Here is an 890-nt window from a genome sequence, read left to right as displayed (position 1 = left end):
TATATATATATATATATATATATATATATATATATATATATATATATATATGTGTGTGTGTGTGTGTGTGTGTGTGTGTATACACATATACATACATGTGTATGTATGTATGTATGTATGTATATTCTTTTATTTGTTTTAGTTATTGGACTGCAGCCAGAATAGGTCAGATTCCCGAAGGACTTCAGTCAATCAAATCGACCCCTCCTTTATTTTGGTCTCTAACCAGCCTACTTCATTGAACACTATTTGTTGAACTGCCAAGTTGTAGGGGACAGAAAGGGATAGGAAATAAACAACATGTGTTTTGGACTGCTGTGGCCATAAACAAGGACGCATAGACACACACATGACCATTATCCATCTGTCAATCTGAGTCTGTCTGTCTGTCTCTATGTATTCATGTCAGTCTGTTTGTCTATCCATCAATCTATCTATCTACCTACCTACCTATCTATCCATCCATCCATCCATTTATCTATCCATCTTTCTGCTGGCAACAGCAGGAGTGGTTGTGTGTTAAGTAGCTTGCTTACCAACCAAATGAATCCGGGTTCAGTCTCACTGCGTGGCACTTTGGGCAAGTGTCTCCTACTATAGCCTTGGGCCAACCAAAGCCTTGTGAGTGGATTTGGTAGATAAAAACTGAAAGAAGCTCGTCGTATTTATATATATACATATTTATGCATGTGTTTGTGTGTCTGTACCCCCACCATCGCTTGACAACTGACGCTGGTGTGTTTACGTCCCCATCACTTAGCAGTTCGGCAAAAAGAGACCGATAGAATAAGTACCAGGCTTACAAAGAATAAGTCCTGGGGTCGATTTGCTCGACTAAAGGCGGTGCTCGAGCATGGCCGCAGTCAAATGACCGAAACAAGTAACAGAGT

The sequence above is a fragment of the Octopus bimaculoides genome, chromosome 29, assembly GCF_001194135.2.
Source record: "Octopus bimaculoides isolate UCB-OBI-ISO-001 chromosome 29, ASM119413v2, whole genome shotgun sequence".
Classification (NCBI taxonomy): Eukaryota; Metazoa; Mollusca; class Cephalopoda; order Octopoda; family Octopodidae; genus Octopus; species Octopus bimaculoides.
Note: the sequence above shows the minus strand (reverse complement) of the source record.